This window comes from Panthera pardus, unplaced genomic scaffold (assembly GCF_024362965.1).
Source record: "Panthera pardus isolate Hobbes unplaced genomic scaffold, ASM2436296v1 HiC_scaffold_11, whole genome shotgun sequence".
Lineage (NCBI taxonomy): Eukaryota > Metazoa > Chordata > Mammalia > Carnivora > Felidae > Panthera > Panthera pardus.
In genome coordinates, this window is record NW_026526666.1 from 62,204,636 (window position 1) to 62,215,881 (window position 11,246).

Consider the following 11,246-nt stretch of genomic DNA (forward strand, 5'->3'; position numbering starts at 1 on the left):
CTTTTGCTAAGCTCTGAGCTACTCAGAGGCAGAATTTCTCTGTAGTCCCAGGGCCTGGGGCAGCATCTGGCACGCAGTGGCCATGAATCCAACTCCTCCCTGAACCACAGCCTTCCAGAACCTGGTCTGGGAAAACTGGATCCCGTTAGCTAGGACACCCAGACCTCAAGGACAGGCCAACAGAACACTGGCTCAATAACCTGGCTCTATTTTCCAGATGAGTCACCAGAGGACACAACCCAAGGGGCATTACTAAACTCAGTCCCTTCGGTTTTTTGCCTGCTAAGCGTATGTACAAACCAGAGTTATTGGCCAAAACACAAGTTGGAATGTGGGAGGGGATTACACATTCCTGGAGGAAGGGAAGAGATACTTAGTAGCCCCCCGGATCGGGTGTGTTTCCTTCGTGAGGTCGTTTCATCTCCTAAGGACTGCATAAAGGCGGTATTTGGGTGCCCATTTTGCAAATGAGATAACGGGCGCTCGGGAAGTATAAGTAATTTTCGCAAGGCCGTCCAGGCAGTGAGCGGTTGCCTCTGGATTTGAACTCCAATCCTTCTTCAAACCTGCTGTCTTCTCACATACCATGATGCTGGCCTCCTCCCATCGATGAGCCTGCTTAGGATTCTGTGTCCCTGCTCTCTGCCTGCCCCTCCCCTGCTCATGCTCTGTCTCTCTCGATAAATAAACATTAAAAGTAAAAAAAAGAAAAGAAAAAAAAGAAAAAAAGCTGTAAAGACAAACAAGGAATAAAACTCAACAATACATAAAACCCCAGGGGACAAGAATTGCTGTCATTAAGGAGACTGCCTGTCATCTAGGACACTGGCTTGCTAAGATCTTAAGTCTTTTGCATGTCCTGGTTTGTTTGGTTTTTTATTAAATTTTTTTAATGTTTATTTATTTGTGAGAGAGAGAGAGAGACAGAACATGAGCAGGGGAAGGGGTGGAGAGAGAGGGAGACACAGAATCCAAAGCAGGTTCCAGGCCCTGAGCTGTCAGCACAGAACCCAATGTGGGCTTGAACCCACAAACCGTGAGGTCATGACCTAAGCCCAAGTCGGACGCTTAACCGACTGAGCCACCCAGGCACGCCTGCATGTCCTGGTTTAAATGCCACCTCCTCTAAGGAGCCACTCCCCGGAAGGAATCCCTCTCTCCTTTGCCTGTACTGTTGGGCGGTTAGTCTAGAATTTATCATCTTCATTCCCCAAAGTCACTAAATGGTAATCCTATTGGAAGCAAGCAACCCACCTTCTTTGCAGTAACAAAAGTAAACTAATAGCCATCATTTGTCGGGTGCTCCTTATGTCCCATATGCTTTACTTTTGTTATCTCCTATAATACTCATGATACTCTTCCTTCGTTTCACCAATGTGGAAACTCACGGTCAGAAAGATCACTCACGGGGGCCAGGATCCAAACCCAGATCCAAGACTGGACTCTCTCCAATATATGACAACGCACAAAGTATTTACTAAAAAAAACATTTGTTTCATATTTGTAAATTCGAGGGTTCCAACCCCATCACCCTGGGTGTCACTTGAAAGTGAACATGATAATGTATCCATTTTTTTTTAATTTTTTTTTAACGTTTATTTATTTTTGGGACAGAGAGAGACAGAGCATGAGCGGGGGAGGGGCAGAGAGAGAGGGAGACACAGAATCGGAAGCAGGCTCCAGGCTCCGAGCCATCAGCCCAGAGCCTGACGCGGGGCTCGAACTCACGGACCGCGAGATCGTGACCTGGCTGAAGTCGGACGCTTAACCGACTGAGCCACCCAGGCGCCCCGATAATGTATCTATTTTTTTATTGCTGCCTAATAAATCGCCCCAAATCTTAGTGGCAGAAAAAGACAATCATTCCACTCGCTCCTGATACTAAAGATCAGAAATTCTGGCAGGGCTCGTTAGGGACCACTCCTCTCTGCTCCCCGAAATCTCTTTTTTTCTTCCTTGTGACCTCTCTCTCTATGGATACTCTGGGCTGTTTACACGGCAAGTATGTTTCTCTCCAAGTTGAAAGCAAAAGCTCTCTTAAAAAGCTTCTTAAATTTCAGAATGTCCGTTCTGCCGCATTCTACCGGCCAAAGCAACTCACAGGTCCAACCTAGATTCCAGAGGGTGGAGAAATGAACCCCCCACCAGTGGGTGGGAGGAGCAGTGAGGACACAGCACAGAGGGACGTGGACCTAGGAGAAATCAACCCACAGGGGCCTTGTTTAGCCATCGGCCCGATACAAATGACAGATTCTGGTCAGAGCACAGAGCTGCAGGATTAACCGTCCACTCCCTTCAAGAAACAGATAGTGCCACTCCTGACCTGGAAATCAGAGCACAGCTGCATCAGACCCAGAACTCTTCGTGGATTTTTCTCCTTTCTCTGCTTTGGTCAGGGTTTGCTATGATAATCCTCACACGTACTTTACAAAGTTATCGACGAACAGTAGCACTTGTACAGAATTGAATGGGCTCTAAGTTCAGCCTTCTCGCCAACCAGGAGTTTTGTTGTGGCAGGGACCATGTGGACCCTTCTGGACCCCGGAAACCATCACTGGCACTGGCACCCCACTGGACACAAGGCACAAAACGGCCCCCGCCGGCACCAGGAGAAACTCCACTGGCCCCTGGGCCACTCTTTCAGAGTCAGAGCCTCTCAAGTGGACATTTCATTATCTGGAAATCCTACCATGTGGAAAATTCCTGACGGGGCAGGAACTGGAGGAAAAGAAGCTATCTGTCAGGAGAGATGATTCAAGTCCACCAATTAGTGCCGGGAGAGACACAGCCGGTCCTTACTCAGCCTGCCGATCAAGAGCAGATGCCTACACTCAATACTCTCTTCAATGCGTGTGACAAACCACTTTTTCAAGTCCGCTCCCTACCTGCATAGTGAATTGTATGAGCTCCCAGCAGATTCAGGTAGTACATGATATCTGCAACGGGGGCGGGGAGTGCAAAAAGGGGCTCTTCTTAAAGATGCGAGCCGAGTGTAAGGAAACCAACAAGGAGTATTGCAACGCCCTGGGGTCCACAGGAGCAAGGCTCCCTGAACTTAGCCATGGTCTTCTGGCTGGGAGAATACCCTGCGATGCCCCCCTCCTGCCACCCCAATCTCCTACCGGTGCTGGCCATTGTCTGATTCCAACCAGAAGAAGCCACAGGGCAATGGAACCCATAGAAGCAGTCTTTCAGGATCAACTTCCCAGGGCACAGGGCAAAGAAGAGAAGAGAATGGGGCTGGAAGGACAAATGGCATTTGATCCAGCATACAGCCCCTCGGCTAAGCAGCACACCCTGGGGTGTTCCTAAAGATCGCTCCCTGTCGTGCCTGACTCAACAGTCTTTAAAATCCAGTTTTACCCGATCCCACGTTTGCAGGGAAGAAGGATAGTACACTGGGATTTGTCCAAGAGACACCCACCAGTGCTCAGTGCTCTGACGTATACATTTCAGATAAGAGCTTGGGTTTCCTGGAGTTGCCGTGTGAAAATCCAGTGAGCTCGTGAATGCGTTGCATCCTTCTCAAGTATAAAGCAATCTACAGATACGCTCCATCACATGTGATGGGGGCAGGAGGGCACAGATATGAAGCCACATCTCCAGTGAAGGACACGTCTCAGCCAGTTCTGTCACACCCATGACCGCGCGCACATCACTCCTCGACCACAGGTCCAGGCAAGCTCCCAGATCCCTCACGGCCACCTCTGCTCTGACGCGTGAGGCCAGCGAGGAGTCCGGCCGACCCTGCAGCGTCAGTGATGACCACCTGGGAGGACGTTGGGAAGTCAGTCCCTCGGCAGCATGCCTGATGAGCTAGACATCCGTGAATGTCATCCGAGGTTTTGTTTTAGGAACACTCTTCTCTCCAGAGAGGCCCTGTGGGAGCATTGAAACCCACAAGGTTTATTTAGGGGCCTGTGAAGTAAGTTGGGGACGCCAAAGTGCGCAGTCCCCGGGGAACAGCCTTACACGGGCTGCTGGCCAGAGAGATTCAAGAGTCGGCCGAGCCCAAGGCCGTCCCTCTGCACCCTCACAGGACCCTTGCCAAACTCTCGGCAAAAATGGCTCCAGAATTTATGAGGCCAAAAGAGGCTTTTAAATAATTTTTATTTTATTTTTAAAAGAAATTGGAAGAGTGCAGCGGGAACAACGATATCCCTCTCAGAGGGGGTGAAGCAGCACGAGAGCCCGTGGAAATGGGGCGGAAGCAATTACCATGTGTGTGCCCACTTGACTTACGAGTAAAATATCCATTTTAGGGGCCCCTGGGTGGCTCAGTCAGTTGGGCGGCCGACTTCGGTTCAGGTCACGATCCCATGGTTTGTGGGTTCGAGCCTCGCGTCGGGCTCTGTGCTGACAGCTCGGAGCCTGGAGCCTGCGTCAGATTCTGTGTCTCCCTTTCTCTCTGTTCCTCCCCAGCTCATGTTCTGTCTCTCTCTCAGGGATAAATGAAGATTTTAAAAAAATTTTTTTAATAAAAAAGCAAGTAAAACTTCATTGGAGGGGGGAAGGAGGAGCAGACTCTGCCTGTGTTTCCCATCTAGTGGCTCCCTGCTGCCCAAAAGACAACAATGCCCCAAGTTCCTTAATCTGGCCTCTCAGAGCCTCCCCAACTGGCCCTGGCCGATTTTTACAAATTTATTTCCCAACACTGTACCTTACAGGCTCACAATCCGGACTCCATCCCTTGCTCTGTTGTGTGACTTTGGCCAAGGTATTCAGCCTCCATGACTCAGGTTTCACACCCTAAAAATAATGGCGTTTGCCCACAAATTAACACATTGGCTGACCAACCCCCTTCCCCCCCCCCCCCCCCCCGCCAAAAAAACAACTCAGTAAATAGCAGCTGATAGCAAACCAGTCTCCTGGCTATGCCATGTCCTTTGCTCCCAGAATCCTGGCCGCCCCGCCCTCCACCGATACAAACCCACCCCAAGTTCAACATCTCCAGCTGCTCTAACCACACAGGCCTCTCTCCTGGCCTTGACCTCCAATCCACCAGAACACCGGATAAACCAGTCACCCTGCAAAGGTCACCACCATGAGATAAGAAATACTGCTGGGTTCAGCACCCAAAAAGCCAAGTTCACATCACAGCCTCTCCGATGATTCGCCACCTGACCTGCTCCCCAGTCACTCAGCCTCCCTGGACTTCCATTCCTCTTCTCTAAAATAGGGAGAATGACCCCTTCCACTCACTGTGGAAAGTCAACAGGATGATAACATGGAAGGACTGTGTAGTTCTGAAATACCTGAAAAACCCCGGTATCTGCTGAAAAACCCAGGGTGCCGATTCAAATATCCAGGCCACTCCAGTTCACCATCACTAACAAGCAGAATTTCCATGGACTCCTTGCTCTTTCCCCATGCCCATCTCTGAAAAGTGAAAAAAAATTATGTTCAGTTTATGTTGTTGCTCAGACCACAGGAGTTCTAGTTCTCATCTGAAGGTGCTTCACAGTTTACAAGCCACTCCTACATCCCCGTGCTAAGGACTCTACAGTTGATTGGAATAGCCAGCCAGAGATCCCCAAGTCAGCCTGGGTCACTGCTCTCCCTCCAAACCCCATGGGCCCAGGGCTTATAAAATTACTTGAAAACCAGAGAGCAACCCATCCCACCTGCAAAGGGCCAAAAGCCCATGGGAAAACGGGATTCTTTGGAATGCCCAATCACATGTAATGGAATCAAGCCAGAGTTCTGTAACCCGAGAAATAAAAGGATTGCTTCTTTTGTTTTATTTCTTGCAAAGGGCAAATCTAGCCCTTTGTCCTTCCCCTGAAGTTTACGGCCCCGGAACAGACAAGGAGAGCCCAATTTACCAACTCCGGCTGCCTGTCAAGGCTATGCTAAGCCACCATGTTTCTTTCATTTTGACCTTCTTGGCTGACATTTCTTAGTCTAGTTGATAACGCACAAAGTGTGCATTTTCTTCGAGATAAAGGAAGCTATCTAGGGGAAGCAGATTTATCTGTAAGCACAAAAAGATTAGTCAATTTGTTTAATGCTACACAGCGCCACAGCTGGTGTTAGAACCTATGGCCTCTAATGGTCTAGGTTACCTCAGTGAGATAAACAGTGGAAATCCTGAAGTGGGAAGAAAATACTTAAGTCTGATTGGCAGTCTTGGCAGCTGGACTATCAATGAGAAAACCCACTGGTCCCAGTTCTGCCCCTAGTTCACTGTATAACCTTGAGTAAGTCAGTTCCCTTCTCTGAGGTTCATTTCTTTGTTGTTTAAATGAAAGGTTAGATTAGGTGAATTAAAGCATGTATGTGTCTGTGCCCCATGAGCTCAGTCACCAAAGCCCATGCAGACATTACTAATCAATCTCGGCACCCTTTCCCAGGAAGTAGGACACAATCCAGTGCTTCAGGCCATTGTCACCAGAGGCCAGAACTGGCACATAAAATAAGTAAAACCTACTTGCCATCCCTGAGCTAGATAATTTCTAAGGATTTTTACCAGTCTTGACATTGTGTGATCTATGAGGGGTTAAAAAAAAAAAAAAAAAAAAGCAGAAATCAGGAAACCTGGGGCCATGGCAGCACCCTGCCTCTTTCAGTGCCACTGAGGAAGGATCTCAAAATCTGGGTCTCTGCTGCCTCCCCTGCAAATTGAGAACAACAATTTTATTCTTCTTCATTTTTTTAATGTTTATTTATTTTTTTTTTTTTTTTGAAGGAGAGAGCACAAGCAGGGGAGGGGCAGAGAGAGGGGGGAGACATAGAATCTGAAGCTGGCTCCAGGCTCTGAGCTGTCAGCACGGAGCCCAACACGGGGCTCGAACCCATGAACCGTGAGATCATGACCTGAGCCCAAGTCGGACGCTTAACCGACTGAGCTATCCAGGTGCCCTGCGCAATTCTATTCTTCTTATCTTCAAGATCTTTGTGCAGGTGGAAATAGAGATGAGAAGCGTGTGAAAGAGCTTTCTAAACTGAAGTCCTCACTATGAGAAGAACACCGATACTTCTTAAGCACCAGACTGGGTCCTCAGGTTTATGTCCTGCCTCATTTCCCTGCCCTCACCACTGCAAAGCTGGGTTTCTGGCACTTGCAACCAAAGGAAATCTGATTAACAGAGACTGCAAACTCCTCCAGAACAGGCCTGTTTCCTCTGTGCCTTTGTCCCAGCCCAGAGCCTGGGGCATTCAGTTAAGTATTTATTGGTTTTCTATGATTTTCTGTAAGAAATGGTGGCTCCTGAAACAGTAATTGAAGGCCTATTCGGGAAGGTGAAGTGTAACTGCAGGACTGAGCTAACAGTGGTCTCAAATCCTAAGGACAGGTCAGGGTATCCTGCATGGACTTTTCACCTCATGGTCCCAAAATGGCTGCTGTATCCCTAGACCTCACATTCTCACAGTGTGTTTCCAAAGTCAAACGTCAAGGGGGTGGCCAAGGCAGTAAAAGAGAGCTCTTGTGGAATACTTACCTCCTTTTATCCGAAAGAGACTCTTTCCCCAGCTGGCTTTTCCTTATAACTCCGTGGGTCTCCTGATCATCCCTGAGTACAAAAGAGGTTGGGAGTATTAGTACTTGGGAAGAAGGCAAGGAAGGAGGGTTGTTAGAAATGGCCATTAGGCAGACGAGCAATGATGCTTCCCAGGGGAGGCATTTCAAGCATTCTCTATGTATTAGTTTCAGATTGTTGCTAGAGCAAATTACTACAAACTTATTAGTGGTTAACACCACCAATTTAGGGTCTTACAGATCTGGGGGTCAGAAGTCCCAAATGGGCTTCAGCAGGCTAAAGTCAAGGTGTCGGCAGGGCTGAGTTCCTTTGCAAAGCTCTAGAGGAAAACTCTTTTCCAGTTTCTACAGGCTGCCCTCAGCCGGGGCTTGTGGCCCCTCCTCCTCAGCAGCCTAGGGTCTTAGAGTGCCCCCTGACTCTGCCTCCTTCCTCTATCTCCCTCTCTGATCCAACCCTCTGCTCCCTCTTCTGGCTTTTAAGGCTTGTGGCTTGTGAGAACACTGGTTATCCCACCAGGATAGCCTCCCCATCTCAAGATGGTTAACTTAATCACACCTGCAAATCTCCCTTCGCAATGTAAGGTCATACAGTCTCGGGTCCTAGGGATTAGACAGGGACACCTTCCGGGTGGCTGTTCAGCCTGCCGCACCTCAAGTGATTCCTTGCAAACCTCTTCGTCCTGAGCACAGACCAACTGCTCCTGAAGCAAGGCTGAAAACAAAATGAACTGCAGACTGCAGAAATTTTCTAGGTCTGCCTTGCTTAAATTTCAGTGGTCTACCTTCAAAAGAGCCACAAAGAGGCTAGTTCAGGCCATTACCTGTCTTGACAAGCTTTCTACCAAGCCCCTGAGAGGAGATACACAAAATAAATTTGCAAACAAAAAGAAATGTGTTCCTTGGGTTAAAGGAAATACTATTTTTTTTTTTTAGACTATCCCACAGCACCCCCCAGTGCCAAGAGGAGGGAAGAAAGGCTTGCAGTTTGACAAAGAATTTTATTTAGCCCAACGTTTCTCAGCTTTGTTGAGACTCCCTAGGCACAGATGCCCAGGCCCTAACCTCAGAGACCCAGATGCAAGTAATGTGAGGTTGGGCCCAGATGCGAGAAGCTTTTGAAACATCCCAAGCGACCGTGTGTCCAACGAGAACCACTGAGTTCAGTGTAGCAATGAATACCATCCAAACACCTACGAGGCCACGGAGGGTCCAAAATAGATACAATCGTGCCCCTCCTTTCAAAGAGCTTCCAGTCTCAATAGACTGTGAAACGTGGCAGAGACGAGCCACAACCAATGACTGTGACACAGAAGGCAATTTACTTACCCTCTCTGTGCCAGATTCCGCATCTGTAAAGTAAGACTAGTAAGAGTCCGGCCTTATAGGGTTAAGAGCGTTAAACGATACAAGCCGCGTAAAGAATTTAGTGTGGTGTGTGGTAAAAAAAATAAGCATGCAACAAGGATTAGGTGTTCCTGCCAAGTTCCAGGGGTAGAAAATACATGACCTACATGCCACCCTCCCCTGTCACTCAGGGCAGACAGCACTGATCTGAATGCTCTTTCCTGCCGAATCTGGACAAGCTTCTAGGCCAGTCCTCCAGGCCAGGCGCTCTGCGTATGTGGCTTTTCAGCACTCACCAGCTTGTCCGGCTCTGCCTTGGCCACAGCATTCCGTGCTGGTCGGGGCTCCTGGCTGTTCTTGTCCTCTCCACCGCTGCCTCCTGGGTATTCTGCAGTGACAGAGGGACCTCAGAGTTCCTCTGAGGGCCAGACACCCAGAGTGACATTATAAGAACTCACACCCAGGGATTAAAGCCACTCCCGCTCACAGAGCCCTGACACCAGCCTTTTGCTAATTGCTTGATTGTATCTGATGAATCTCAGATAGCATCGTGTCAATCCCGCCAGGCGGGGATATTTGTACCCCCCGGTGCATCGATGAGGAAACTGAGGCTTTAAGAATTTTAATATCTAAGGGCGCCTGGGTGGCGCAGTCGGTTGAGCGTCCGACTTCAGCCAGGTCACGATCTCGCGGTCTGTGAGTTCGAGCCCCGCGTCAGGCTCTGGGCTGATGGCTCGGAGCCTGGAGCCTGTTTCCGATTCTGTGTCTCCCTCTCTCTCTGCCCCTCCCCCGTTCATGCTCTGTCTTTCTCTGTCCCAAAAATAAATAAAAAACGTTGAAAAAAAAATTTTTTTTAATAAAAAAAAAAGAATTTTAATATCTAGACGGTGTTAAAATTATTCAGAGGCAAAAGAGTATCCGAACCCAGGGCTGGCCCCAACAAACTTGACCATACCTTTTAGCTTTACCTATCCATAACCTCATGAAACAGAACCGCTATACTTTGCCACAATCCCAAAGTTTCAAGGCTTCCCTCGGTCATGACATTTACTACATTACATTGAACCTGTCCTGTCCAAGTAAGGGTCTCCCCCATAAGACTGAGGTCCCTCTGCTGCTATATTCCCAGCACACACATAAGCATACATATACGCCTTTTCTACCAGTGCCCTACTCATCCTTCAGTGTTATGCTTAATAGTCACCCCTCCTCCAGGTAGCCTGCCTAGACTGTCAGGTGTCCCTGCTCTACGCACCAGTATCAACCTGTATTTCCCTCGTCTCAGCACTTGCCAGACTATGTGGAATATGTTCTCTGACTACAGTGCAATTAATCTAGAAGTCCCCATAATGTCAGGATCTCACCATTCCCATTTGAGCTCTACGTCGGGCTCTGTGCTGACAGCTCGGGGCCTGGAGCCTGCTTTGGATTCTGTCTCTCTCTCACCCTCCCCCGCTCACACTCTGTCTCTCTCTCTCTCTCTCTCCTTCAAAAATAAACATTAAAAAAAATTTTTTTGAAATCTGCCAAGAGAGTAGATCTCAAGTGTTCTTATCACACACACACACACACACACACACACACACACACACTAGCAATTACGTGAGATAGTGGATGTGTTAATTAGCTTAATTGTAGCAATCATTGAACCATGTATACGCATACGAAAACATCATGTTGTACATCTTCAATATATCCAGTTTTTATTGGTTAATCATACCTCAGTAAATGTGGTAGGGAGGAAGAAACACTAAATTATACTTAGTAGTGGCAGCTATCATATTGAGCTTTGTTCCGGACACTCACTACCCTAAGCACTACATAAATATACACACACATACATATATATATATAATCTCACCTAATGATCACTCCAAGAGCCACTTCGGTAGATTATTATCACTTTTCTCCTCTGTGGGAGGTAGGGTTGGGAGCCGGCAGAGAATGAGCCTCAGAAAGGTTGTGAACGGCCCAAAGTCATGCAGTTATAGATACATATGTGGCAAAACCAGAATTTGGAGCCAGATCTGTGTCTGCAGGGCCCAAGGTGGGGTCCGCCATGCTCGATGCAGCCCGACTCACACCCACAGCTTTGTGCAAAAGCCAGTGGCCCCATGAAAACTCGTCCAACCCTTTTTCCTCTTCCTACTGCGATCTCAGCTACTAGAAAAATTGCTAGATTGTGAACAGTTCATCGAATTCCATCACCAGAAGTTGCCAATGAAGAGCAAAGTGTTCCCCAGAATTGACACCCACCCCCCCCCAAAAAAAAGGAGCTTGAGGGATTGGTCCTAGTTCCAAAACTTGAGAAGGAACTGTTGAAGCAAATATATATACATTAACTTCCCATCAGAATCTGAGAAAAGAGATGGTTTTGTTCCTTCTCCCTCCCTGGAACCTACAACAGTGCCTGGCACAGGGT

The 11,246-nt window shown here is 48.2% G+C and overlaps 1 long non-coding RNA gene across 2 annotated transcripts; it reads right to left on the reverse strand.

Moving 5' to 3' along the window:
• Positions 1 to 4,076: 4,076 nt before the first annotated feature.
• LOC109266816 (uncharacterized) lies at positions 4,077 to 9,160 on the reverse strand. 2 transcript variants are annotated; one of them, XR_008419490.1, is made up of 4 exons: positions 7,443 to 9,160; positions 5,826 to 5,955; positions 5,203 to 5,379; positions 4,077 to 4,749 (listed from the first exon to the last, which is right to left on the reverse strand). It is a non-coding gene; the product is annotated as an uncharacterized LOC109266816 (long non-coding RNA). The 2 variants fall into 2 exon arrangements; XR_008419491.1 differs by lacking the exon at positions 5,826 to 5,955.
• Between the last annotated feature and the right edge of the window lie 2,086 nt (positions 9,161 to 11,246).